Source organism: Aquarana catesbeiana, linkage group LG01 (genome assembly GCF_042186555.1).
Source record: "Aquarana catesbeiana isolate 2022-GZ linkage group LG01, ASM4218655v1, whole genome shotgun sequence".
Classification (NCBI taxonomy): domain Eukaryota; kingdom Metazoa; phylum Chordata; class Amphibia; order Anura; family Ranidae; genus Aquarana; species Aquarana catesbeiana.
Genome location: NC_133324.1, coordinates 36,845,282 through 36,858,030, shown reverse-complemented (window position 1 = coordinate 36,858,030; position 12,749 = coordinate 36,845,282). Strand labels below are relative to the sequence as shown.

The window sequence follows — 12,749 nt, the reverse complement described above, 5'->3', positions numbered from 1 at the left end:
CTCTGATGCAGAATCAGGCTGATTTTCTGCTCATACTTGCCATGTCATATTTTTTCCCTGATGGCCCAGGAAAATGCTACACAGTTTTGGTTTACGTTTTATATTTCCCCCTAGTTTTAGCGGTTGTTTATCCGCACAGGTTCCAACGGAATCACCCAACTTTTTAAATCTTAGACTATTTCTTTTTCTTTTCTTACATCTTCCTCCCACAGGATACACACGGACAGAAAGTAATAGAAGACCATTGAGATCTGCAGAGTATCATCATTTGGACCGTACGACTCAGCTGTAATTATTTTTTTGCATTTTTAAGATGGCCTTAAACATCATCTCTTTCAATGTGAAAGGACTGAACAGCCCTTATAAAAGGCAAATGGTCTGGAAGGAAGCTCTCAGACTCAAGAGTGATGTTATTTGTTTTCAAGAGACACACTTTGTCTCTAACAAACCACCAGCCTTTCACCACCCAAAGTACCCTCATGTGCTCCTAGCAAATGGCCCCAAAAAGAAAGGTGGTGTAGCTATAGCCATTAGAGACTCTATCCCATTCACTAAGTTGGAAACACACCTTGATGCATCTGGAAGGTACATTATTTTAATTTGAGAACTTTTCAAGACCAAATACACGCTGGTTAACGTATATCTACCAAATGTACACCAACTTCGATTTCTGAAAAATATTTGGAAAAAAGTGGAATCCCTAAAACAAGGGCATGTCATTTTAACTGGTGATTACAACTAAATCCGAAATAAAGAACTGGACCTGTCTAACCCATTGCGCTCCCAACAAAGAAGAGCAACTCTATCCCAATTCCTTGCATCTTCCAACCTTTTTGATGTATGGAGATGTTAACACTAGGGATGAGCTTCGAGTTCGAGTCGAACACATGTTCGACTCGAACATTGGCTGTTCGCAAGTTCGCTGAACAGCGAACAATTTGGGGTGTTCGCGGCAAATTCGAATGCTGCGGAACACCCTTTAAAAGTCTATGGGAGAAATCAAAAGTGCTAATTTTAAAGGCTTATATGCAAGTTATTGTCATAAAAAGTGTTTGGGGACCTGGGTCCTGCCCCAAGGGACATGGATCAATGCAAAAAAAAGTTTTAAAAATGTCAGTTTTTTCAGGAGCAGTGATTTTAATAATGCTTAAAGTCAAACAATAAAAGTGTAATATCCCTTTAAATTTCATACCTGGGGGGTGTCTATAGTATGCCTGTAAAGGGGCGCATGTTTCCCGTGTTTAGAACAGTCTGAGAGCAAAATGACATTTGAAAGGAAAAAAGCCATTTAAAACTACTCGCGGCTATTGCATTGCCGGTCCAACAATACACATAGAAGTTCATTGATAAAAATGGCATGGGAATTCCCCACAGGGGAACCCCGAACCATAATTTTAAAAAAAATGACGTGGGGGTCCCCCTAAATTCCATACCAGGCCCTCCAGGTCTGGTATGGATATTAAGGGGAACCCCAGGCCAAAATTAAAAAAAAAAATGACGTGGGGGTCCCCCTAAATTCCATACCAGACCCTTCAGGTCTGGTATGGATTTTAAGGGGAACCCCGTGCCAAAAAAAACCAAAAAAAACGGTGTGGGGTCCCCCCAAAAATCCATACCAGACCCTTATCCGAGCACGCAACCTGGCAGGCCTCAGGAAAAGAGGGGGGATGAGAGAGCGCCCCCCTCCTGAACCGTACCAGGCCACATGCCCTCAACATTGGGAGGGTGCTTTGGGGTAGCCCCCCAAAACACCTTGTCCTCATGTTGATGAGGACAAGAGCCTCACCCCAACAACCCTGGCCGGTGGTTGTGGGGGTCTGCGGGCGGGGGGCTTATCGGGATCTGGAAGCCTCCTTTAACAAGGGGACCCCCAGATCCCGGCCCCCCCGTGTGAAATGGTAAGGGGGTACAAGTACCCCTACCATTTCACTAAAAAACTGTCAAAAATGTTAAAAATGACAAGAGACAGTTTTTGACAATTCCTTTATTTAAATGCTTCTTCTTTCTTCTATCTTCCTTCATCTTCTTCTTCTGGTTCTTCTGGCTCTTCTGGTTCTTCCTCCGGCGTTCTCGTCCAGCATCTCCTCTGCGGCGTCTTCTATCTTCTTCTCCTCTGGCCGCTCCACACCCATGGCATGGGGGGAGGCTCCCGCTCTTCTCTTCATCCTCTTCTCTTCTTCATCTTCTTCTTTTCTTCTCTTCTTCTCTTCTTCATTTTCTTCTCCGGGCCACTCCGCATCCATGCTGGCATGGAGGGAGGCTCCCGCTGTGTGACGGCGTCTCCTCGTCTGACGGTTCTTAAATAACAGGGGCGGGGCCACCCGGTGACCCCGCCCCTGTCTGACGCACGGGACATGACGGGACTTCCCTGTGGCATTCCCCGTGACGTCACAGGGAACTCCCGTCAAGTCACCGTGCGTGCCAGCATGGATGCGGAGCGGCCCGGAGAAGAAAATGAAGAAGAGAAGAAGAGAAGAAAAGAAGAAGATGAAGAAGAGAAGAGGATGAAGAGAAGAGCGGAAGCCTCCCCCCATGCCATGGGTGCGGAGCGGCCCGAGGAGAAGAAGATAGAAGACGCCGCGGAGGAGATGCTGGACGAGAACGCCGGAGGAAGAACCAGAAAAGCCAGAAGAACCAGAAGAAGAAGAAGAAGATGAAGGAAGATAGAAGAAAGAAGAAGCATTTAAATAAAGGAATTGTCAAAAACTGTCTCTTGTCATTTTTAACATTTTTGACAGTTTTTTAGTGAAATGGTAGGGGTAAGTACCCCCTTACCATTTCACACGGGGGGGGATCTGGGGGTCCCCTTGTTAAAGGGGGCTTCCAGATTCCGATAAGCCCCCCGCCCGCAGACCCCCACAACCACCGGCCAGGGTTGTGGGGATGAGGCCCTTGTCCGCATCAACGTGGGGACAAGGTGTTTTGGAGGCTACCCCAAAACACCCTCCCAATGTTGAGGGCATGTGGCCTGGTACGGTTCAGGAGGGGGGGGGGCGCTCTCTCGTCCCCCCTCTTTTCCTGCGGCCTGCCAGGTTGCGTGCTCGGATAAGGGTCTGGTATGGATTTTTGGGGGGACCCCACGCCGTTTTTTTTTTTTTTTTGCGCGGGGTTCCCCTTAAAATCCATACCAGACCTAAAGGGCCTGGTATGGAATTTAGGGGGACTCCCACAACATTTTTTTTTTAAATTTTGGCCGGGGTTCCCCTTAATATCCATGCCAGACCTGAAGGCCCTGGTATGGAATTTAGGGGGACCCCCATGTCATTTTTTTTTTTTAATTTTGGTTCGGGGTTCCCCTGTGGGGAATTCCCATGCCGTTTTTATCAATGAACTTCTATGTGTATTGTCGGACCGGCAATGCAATAGCCGCGAGTAGTTTTAAATGGCTTTTTTCCTTTCAAATGTCATTTTGCTATCAGACTGTTCTAAACACGGGAAACATGCGCCCCTTTACAGGCATACTATAGACACCCCCCAGGTACAAAATTTAAAGGGATATTACACCTTTATTGTTTGACTTTAAGCATTATTAAAATCACTGCTCCTGAAAAAACGGCCATTTTTAAAACTTTTTTTTGCATTGATCCATGTCCCCTGGGGCAGGACCCAGGTCCCCAAACACTTTTTATGACAATAACTTGCATATAAGCCTTTAAAATTAGCACTTTTGATTATTCATGTTCGTGTCCCATAGACTTTAACGGTGTTCGAACAAACTTTTTTCCTGTTCGCATGTTCTGGTGCGAACCGAACAGGGGGGTGTTCGGCTCATCCCTAGTTAACACTCTTCAGAAAGGGACTTTACCTTTTTTTCTAATGTGCACCACACATACTCACGCATTGATTTGTTTATGGAAGATAAATTCATGTTACAAAAGATTGTAAAGTCGAATATTCATCACATGGTCTGACCATGCGCCCATTTCCATCAGTGTGGGGGATCAAGGAATAGAAACTAGAGCAAATAGATGGAGGAACAATATCCTTACCTTATCCCAACTGGAAAATTTAAAAAGTATTAGGAATGCCCTAAAGGAATACTTTGAACTCAATGCCCACTCGGTGGAGGATCCCTTCACACTATGGAATGCGCACAAGGTATATATAAGAGGGTTGCTAATACAAATGAGCAGTAAGCTTAAGAGGCAGCAGAGGAAGTGGCTCAATGACTTGTTAACCACAATTCAAAACTTAGAAGCTAGCAACAAACAGAACACAACACAAAAAACTAGAGATTCATTATTTTTTGCAAGACGGGAACTACGTACTCTCCTGATTTCCCGGCAGCAGAACCACTTTTGTGCTTTAAAAGCCAAAAGAAAGAAAAAATTATTCACCAAAAAATCCAACATATGTTCAACACCAAAACAGGGAAAACGGTATCAAATCCTAAAGAAATTGCTGACGCGTTTAGCGGCTATTATGAATCCTTGTATAATCTTAAAGACGATCCTGATACACATCAACCCTCGGAGGAAGTCATTTCTGAGTTCCTTGCTTCAATTCACCTTCCAAAACTTTCCCAAACAGAACTATCCTTGCTCAACCTGCCATTCACAGTCCCTGAAATTGAAAAATTGATTAGAAGTATGCCACACAATAAATCACCTGGTCCAGATGGTTACTCTTCCGAATATTACCAGCTGTTCCAAAATGAACTATCACCGTACCTAAAACAGGTCTTTCATGCCGCAATATCTAAAGCCTCTTTTCCACCCGAAATGTTAACAGCAACAATTATTACCTTGCCTAAACCAGGCAAGGAACCTACCACACCACAAAATTTTAGACCGATTTCATTGTTGAACGTCGATGTCAAATTATATGCCAAATTAATTGCAAATAGAGTGTCCTCTCTTTTGCGAAATGTATTTATTAAGACCAGGTGGGCTTTGTGAGTGGCCGTCAAGCGAACGACACCACTAGAAGAATGATCAATATTATACATTCCACTGAGAAGTCGAAAGGGCCTTCTCTGCTCCTAACATTGGACGCAGAGAAGGCCTTTGACAGAGTGCATTGGGGATACCTGTGTAGGGTCTTGGAGAAGTTCAACATAATGGGTCCTATTCAAAAAGCTATTAGGGCATTCTACTCCTCTCCCTCAGCTTATGTATACACAGAAGGTATGTTCTCCAAAAATTTTAGGATAACCAACGGGACTAGACAGGGGTGCCCATTGTCCCCTTTGATTTTTGCTTTGGTCTTGGAGCCCCTAGCGGAAAAGATTAGAACCCACCCAGTAATTCAAGGAATTTCTTCCAGAAACCAACAACATAGAATCTCACTTTTCGCTGATGATGTAATTTTGACACTGTCTAACCCATATCTATCTCTCAGTGCTGCTCATGATACTCTTGCTCAATTTAGTAAGGTATCATACTACAAAGTTAACGCTTCCAAATCAAGCATTCTAGGTATAGCAATAGATAATCCCACCAAATCAGCTATCCAACGTGATCTTCCATACCCTTGGTCATCTGACTCTATTCCATACTTGGGAGTCCGACTAACTTCTTCTATCTCAAAATTATACAAAGCCAATTATTACCCCCTAATCTCAAAATTGCAACAGGAATTATCAAAAATTCAGAAACACTATCTTTCATGGGGCGGTCACCTAGCAGCATACAAAATGTTAGTGTTGCCAAAACTGACTTACTTATTTCGAGCTCTCCTGATCTCTCTTCCTTCTTTTTTCTTCACAGCCATGCAGAAACAACTCATGAATTTTGTATGGGCTGGTAAGAGAGCAAGATTCCCCGTATTGATGCAAAGGAAGCATAAGTCAGTGGGAGGGCTAGGTATCCCAATCTTGAAAGACTATTACATAGCGACGACATTGGACCAGCTTAAAGGCTGGTTTGAACAGCCTGCGACTAAACCATGGTGCCAATTAGAACAGTCCTGGCTGTTTCCTCACTCACCGAGGTCCATCCTAATAGCACAAAACATATCACAGTCCAATTTATTGATAGATCATCCTACTATACAGGCCTCCCTGCATGCCTGGTCATACTTAAAAGAGGTAACACATTCCAAAATACAATCTACCAAGGTCCCTATCCCTTTAGAATCCCTGAATTGGTTATTCCGAACATCTCCCTAGGTCACTGGTTGAAGGGAGAAACTCTCCATTTAAATTACCTCACAAAGGACGATAAATTAATGACATTTTCAGACATACAGAATAAATATAGTATACCGGCCGCTGAGTTTCTAACGTATTCTCAGATTGCATCCATCTTTAGACAAATAAACACAAATAATCTTCCAATCCCCACAACACTTTGGAATTATTTAACTTCCACTAACCCCAAAGCAAAAGGTATTTCCTTAATTTATGACATACTTAACTCTAAATCGGTCTATGTAAAGACCAACCCACAAATTAAATGGGAAAAAGAATTGGGCAAAGTCTTTACAGATAAACAATGGTTGAGCGCGATCAAATGTAACCACCAATTTTCAAGGTGTTCGAACTACGACGAATTAGCACAAACTTCTCACTAGATGGTATTATACCCCATACATAGCTGAAAAATTTTCTGATAACAACTCAAATCTATGTTGGAGGGGTTGTGGTCAGGTCGGAACACTGGCCCATGTGGTTTGGGTGTGTCCTCACCTCTGTGGGTTTTGGTCAGACGTTTTCAAAATGATAGGAAGAGTCATAGGGGTCATCACTCAGCCTTCTATTGAAAAAGCTACTCTGAGCGTAAATATGTCAGAATACCCCATTTTAGTTAAATCTGTAGCATAATATTCGCGGCTAGATCCTTGATAGTAAGTAACTGGAAAACGAATGTAATCCCAAGCGTGAGAGAGTTACTCTCAAATGTTAACACCATTGCAGAATATGAAAAGATAATAGCCTTCAAAGATGGTTGTATGGCTAGATACTTTTCCAACTGGTCAATTTGGACCTCCTTGGTCTCCCTACGATAGTACTCATGTATTGATGTCAAAGTGTATCCATGCTTCCATTTTCTCTTTTCTGCCCCCTTTCTTTCTTATCTTCATTATCTCCATTTTATTATTATGTTGCTGTACTGTTTGCAGGATGCCACTGTTTGTGGCCCACAGAAATGTTGTACCTTAATCCTATTTAAAAACACCGGTATATACAAGAGTTATGTGGTTCTAATCGAGCACTATTTTGTAGTTATGATATTTCTGAATATATGTGGCACAGAAGTAACAAAGAGGTTTTAAACGTTATGGTATAACTACTATGTCAAGTTAGTGCTGTGATGTGCAGGTTGAGCCCAAAAGCCCTTGACACAGCTTGGTCCCAGAGTGGGTGTCAGGGCTAGAGGGCCTGCCTGGTTCCATCAATACATTATCCACACCCTAAGCATGGTATCACCTTCAGTTACCCCTCAGGTGTTCTTGATTTGATATGTTAATTAGCAGATGGCATCTTTGCTTTTGCTTTTGTATTCTTTTTGTACATTTTTTTGTATCTTATTTGTTATACCTGATTCTTTTGTCTTCATAAAATGTTAATAAAAAACTATTGAAACTAAAAAACAGTAGACTTACAGTTTAAAATCAAGACAAATGGCTTCACATATAGTACTTCTGTCTTGGCCGCGACCGGAAGTGACATCACCTGGCTTCTCCGGACGAGTTGCGTCACTGTCCCTTGATGAAGTCACGTGAACAGTAATGCAACATGTTGGGAGGAGCCAGGTGATGTCACTTTCTATTTCCTTTATCATGTGCTGCACATGTCTTACCCCTGAAGTTCTGGAGCCAAAATTGGAGGACATGCACCACAGAGGTGATACCAGAAGCAACCAGAGGTTACAGAATTAGGTTTGGTCCCCAGTAAATGACCTACAGGCACGTTTGACTCAGTTTTGCTGTAAGGCAAAGGAGTCCAACCCATCTGGTGAGTTTGGAAATTTATATCAGGCCCAGGAGGAGGATCACTAACTCCATTGGGACACAGAGCACTATAGCACTTTCTTGCACAAAGAAAATTACTATTTTGCACTTTTATCACATTATGAACTTTAAATAATTTTACGATTGTCACCTTTAATTAATTATCGTTGATATTTTTAATTATTTGTTAATTTAACCTGTAATGGTAATTTGGCTCATACAAATTCTGCGTTTATGTTAGTTATGGATCTATCATGTTGATATTTAGCCACATGTTGTATCCAATCATTGTAGGTCAATATCACGTATAAATATACTAATTGGGTACATTTATAAGAGGAATTAGGGTTAAGGAGGAGCAGGCGCTATCCATTTTTTTATTAATACCACGTGTGCGACTTTTCAATGTTTGGATGTGTTATACCCAGACAATGTATATTGTGTATCACAAAAATCATGGTAATTAAACAGGCACAGAACTGGTCCAGGCTGCAAGCCGAAACATGATTGATAAACAGGCCAGTGTTAGTACAGGCAGCAGGCAGAGGCAATACTGCTCTGGTGTGATGGTGATCTGGAACACTGTTTCTTGCTGCATTGGTCTGCTGACAGGGGAATTTGTGCAGTGGTGATCAGGAACATGAGTTATGAGTGTGATATGGAATCTTCATTAAGATCTCAGTGTTTTGTTTTTCAGTGCCTCCAAACTTACGATACATTTTGTGAACCTAGTTCAGATAATCAGTACATACCACAATCCTTTCCTGAGTTTGTTAATTTATGGGGTTTTATTACCAATGTATAAATATCTCCCAACAAAATTAATAAGTAAATAATTTGACTTTATTAATTAACAAGTATAGTTATACAATGTTATACAGAATACTGGAATTTCTGGTGATTGATATTTCACACACACATAATCAAAACATCAACACGGCAATGAAACAATATTTCTTAATACATTACAATTTACTCAGGGGAGCCCAGAAAAATATGTGCAGTCGCTCGGGGAAACAGTCCATTGGATTTCTCCGGCCAGAAGGAATCCAAAGTATGTCTCACGGAGTCTACAGCTGGATATTGTCAATTTGAAAGAAATATTAATCCAACAGAGCTTCTAAATAAAATGGGGTGATAAATGTTTTCCCTGGGATCACAGTAAATTTAAATAGATGTAATACAAGTTTGTCTGAATTCCCCCAAACACGGCTTCAATAATACACAGCCTAGACAATCAATATGGGCAAATGATAATGATAAATTACCCTACACACTGTATATGATAATGTCAACATATAAATTATAAACTACCATCCCTATAATTATGAGAGAAAAAGATAATTAATATTTGTATGGTCTATATCTTACCAATAGCTTAAAGAAAATATCTGACAAAATCTAAGTACATTGAGTGGTTCCAGTCACAAGGTCCAGCAAGATGGGGAGTGGTCAAATATCAGCAGGCTTCTTGATCGTCTAGGTGCGTGTGGGTCTGTCATCCTCTCTCTATGGCCCCCACATCCTTTATACCATCTGGGGCAATAAGCTCATAAAATTATCATAAGCTCAGCCCAGAAGGTTTGTGCCTTATTGTCCATTGGTTGGAGAACTCTAATGATTTACCTGGTGAGTCCAGGTAATATCATCTTCAGGCACAAGGTGTGTGAGGACAAAGATGTGTTCTGAATTATTTATTAAAAGAAAATATGTCCTCTTTTTGGGCATCTATCTATCTACTGGGGCTTATGAATATATATCTATTGTTCAGGGATCCTGGCAATTGGTACAAAATACAATACACTTAGTATAAATTTGGTTAATTAACCACTTCAGCCCCAGAAGATTTTACCCCCTTCCTGACCAGAGCACTTTTTGCGATTCGGCACTGCGTTGCTTTAACTGACAATTGCGCAAACGTGCGATGTTGCACCCAAACAAAATTAACGTCCTTTTTTTCCCACAAATAGAGCTTTCTTTTGGTGGTATTTTATCACCTCTGCGCTTTTTATTTTTTGCACTATAAACAAAAAAAGAGCGACAATTTTGAAAAAAACACATTATTTTTTACTTTTTGTTATAATAAATATCCCCCAAAAATATATAAAAAAGCATTTTTTTCCTCATTTTAGGCTGGTATGTATTCTTCTATATATTTTTGGTAAAAAAAATCGCAACAAGCGTATATTGATTGGTTTGCTCAAAAGGTATAGGGTCTACAAAATAGGGGATAGTTATAAGGCATTTTTATAATTAATTTTTTTTTCACTAGTAATGGCGGCGATCTGCAATTTTTATTAGGACTGCGACATTATGGTGGACACATCAGACAATTCTGACACATTTTTGGGACCATTGGCATTAATACAGTGATCAATGCTATAAAAATGCATTGATTACTGTAAAAATGTCACTGGCAGTGAAGGGGTTAACACTAGGGGTGATCAAGGGGTTAATGTGTTCCCTAGTATGTGTTCTAACTGAATGGGGGAGGGGACTGTGCAGGGTTGATGACAGATCGATGTTCATACTCTGTATGAACAGACGATCTGTCTGTTCTCCCCTCAGAGAACCTGAAACTGTATGTTTACACACACAGATCCCAGTTCTCCGTGTGCCCCGAGTGATCACAGGAGCCCGGCGGTGATCGTGACTGCCAGGCACTCGCATCGGCTTGGGGGGCGAGCGCCCCCCTAGTGGCCACAGGGCTAAGCGACGTTACATAATGTTGTTTTGCCCAGTCGTGCCATTCTGCCGCAGTACAACTACTGGTTGGCATGTGGTTAATATCACACAAAATGGGTGTTGATATGGATGAATGCATGACTCCTGAATCTCCTATGAATACCTATTTGTCTTGGGACAACACATATTATATGGGTATTTTCATGTAGATGCGGTCACAGTTTCTATGTCTTTACAACAATGATGGGTATCTAAACACAAATCTTACTTATCAACATGTTCTATTTCTATGTTATGGCAGATTGCTCATGGGGTCAGTGGATATAAAAATTATGGTCGTATCTGCGAGTCCAATATAGGATTTCTGTTACTTATGATCACATATATTTACAATATCACATGCATACAGGTTTCAAATGTCCAAACCATCTCTCCTATCAGACAATTTAGGCACATATTGAACATTGACTGTTCAAGGATTTGTGTCTGTTTGTCCTTTTGATGTATCATTAATCTTGTATCTGAGGGAAAGCTTGAGTCAACATTGGGGTTTGACTAGGAAGGGCCATTTCACCCTTTGAAACAATGGGGTTATTTACCCAAGCTTTTCCTTTAATTAAAGGTTTTGCAATTTAGGTCTGAAAACACACATTTTGACTATAATCAGCTGGTTTCATATCAGATTCATGTTTACTCGGTTTCGTCATAGGTTTTGTCTCTTAACTTTAACTCTCCAATGAATGGTGTAACTTAATCTGCCTTCCTTGTTGGGAGGAGGGAAGGCTCTCCTGGAGTTATGTCTATTAAATTGAATAGTTCCATGAAAAATGTAAAATTTTAATGTATCTCGGCCATGACAATTGTTGCTGGCTTACACTGGTCTGGTGACACTGGGGACTAGTGTGGCAGCAATCAGGGACACTGCTTCTGACTTACTCTAGTCTGGTGACACTGTGAATGGTAAATTGACAATCAAGGACACCAATGCTGGCTTACACTGGTGTGGTGACACTGCGACTGTGTAGCTGTGCTAAGGTACACTGTTGCTAGCATACAGTGGTCTGGTGACACTTGAACTGGTGTGACAGGGATCAGAAAAACTTTTGCTTGCTGCACTGGTCTGGTATGGTGGCAATCAGGAGCACTGATTCTAGCTGCACTGGTCTGGCAACACTGTGGCTGGTGTGGTGGTGATCAGAGAACTGTGACTGGTTGCACTATTAGGGCTCATTCACATGTCAGGTTGGCTTTAGCTGCAGAGTCAGCTCTGGTGAACACCTGCTGGCTCTTAGACTCCGCGCCTTGGGGAATCTATGCTCTAGCTCCCAGTGTGATCTGTGTCAGTGATCCAGTAGACCTGCTTCCTGAACCTCCCAGGGTTCAAACCATAGCAGTCAGTCCTAGGGTCCACTACCTAGCGGTGCACTTCTGACTCCTACAGAGTGCATCTGTCACCTAGCCTCAAGGTGACCTGACAGTTTATCTATAACAGAAATGTTCAAATAGTGAATATATGTAAATGACTGAATGGATCGGGGCAGGAGGGATGGTTGGCAAGTGAGGTCAGTGGCATAAAGACCTCATACTTACCACTTGACTGGGCTGGGTCACCAAAACAGGGCTGGATCACCATATCGGGAGCTGGGACATGCATAGGGGAGGTACTTCTGACCTCCTTCTGTCCTCATCTGTCCCTCGAGGCGGGTTTGGCCACCTGCATGTCGGCGTCATGTTCTCCACGCCCACTCTGTGATGTCCTTTGACCTCACACTCTTGTGGGCTGTGTGAAACATCCCGGATGGACGGGGGGTTGTTGCCATGCACACCCGGCCCTGACGGCCGGCGTCCTACACGTCTGTCCGTCACCATCCGTACATGACGCTGGGGCGGAATTTTCGGATCCGCCATGGGTATATCTTGATGTTCTGCGCGGCTGCAGCTTGCATTTGTGTTTTGATGGTCTGTCGTTATGGTTATAGGACTGGGAGAGTATCACATATGCCTGGGACTTACTCCATGCATTCAGGTAACATTGTCTTTCTTTTTTCATCCATCCCATACCCGCTGTGTAGGTGATACCATCTCACCATACACAACACCAATCTCCCATCACTGTTGGTTTAAACATTCATCCATACATAATTTAGGTTTGTTTATATATTTTTTTCTTT

General features: G+C 42.1%; 1 pseudogene; it reads left to right on the top strand.

Annotated features, from left to right (window-relative positions):
- Nucleotides 1-313: 313 nt before the first annotated feature.
- The window catches only part of LOC141140440 (vomeronasal type-2 receptor 26-like), a 37,675-nt pseudogene continuing 25,239 nt past the window's right edge, over nt 314-12,749 (top strand).